The sequence below is a fragment of the Echinops telfairi genome, unplaced genomic scaffold (assembly GCF_000313985.2).
Source record: "Echinops telfairi isolate 266 unplaced genomic scaffold, ASM31398v2 ScPeMD7_7468;HRSCAF=8506_0, whole genome shotgun sequence".
NCBI lineage: Eukaryota > Metazoa > Chordata > Mammalia > Afrosoricida > Tenrecidae > Echinops > Echinops telfairi.
Window position 1 is genome coordinate 26,071,517 of NW_022111369.1, and position 1,058 is coordinate 26,072,574.

Here is a 1,058-nt window from a genome sequence, read left to right on the forward strand (position 1 = left end):
TTTAGCTGAGCAAGGTGCTCTTGTATTAAGGGAATGCACATGAGGAGGCCCAATGTTCTCCTGCCACCCTACTACCAAAAAAAAGAAAAAGATAATGGCAGCATATATGCAAATGTGCTTTACATACCAGATGAATGTATGGATTGTGATGAGATGTAAGAGCCCCCAATAACAGTATTTTTCTAAAAATAAAATAAAATAATAATAAACAAAATGTGCCTGACTCAAAAAAAAAGGGGGGGGGGGGCCAGCCTTGAAGAGTTGTACCTCAGGAATGGCAGATTCGTTTTGTCAAGTGGGCTGGAGCTCCCAAGCTTGTGCGGAGAGTTACTTTATTTACTACACCAACTAGTCTGCCCTGTAGAGCTATTTCTACACGGCTCCTTGGGCTATGTTATTCCTGTTATTGGAAAAGGAGGGCTGTAAGGGTCTCAGATCGGAGCTTTCTTGGCTTGGGCTGAGAGCCAAACCTGATTGGGCTTATATCGCCCCATCCTGGTCACATAAAGCTGTGCACCTGAAGCTCAGCTGATTAGTTACCCTAGCTAGTGGGGGTGGGGTGGGGGGTGGGAACCTGCCCTATGAATTGGGGAGCCACATTCATTCCACTGGCTTGCAGAGGGCTGTGGACCAAGGGGAGTCTCTCAGCAGGTGTTGCTGCTTTCAGTTTTAGTAAACTTGTGACTTCCTATTTTTATGCCGAGAATCTTGCTGTCTGGAAGTGCCGACTATCCCTCTCTATGGCCCCTCTGCACTGGTCTCTGTGGAGTCCCTTGCATGTGCGCTGCTTAGCTGCTTCTTGCTCCGACTTTGACTCCTTGGCTATTTTGAGTGTACTGCTAAGTCTGATAAAGGAATTCTTCATTTTGGTCCTGTGCTTCTTCATTTTAGCATTTCTAACTGATTACACCTTCGTCTTTAAATGACTTATCTGATTTTATATTGAATACCTTGTCCACTTGAGATATGATTACAACTTGTCTAATAATTCTAATATTTGTGTAATATCTACATTTGGTTCTGGCAGTTGCTATGTTTATTTACTCTTGTTTTTTTTT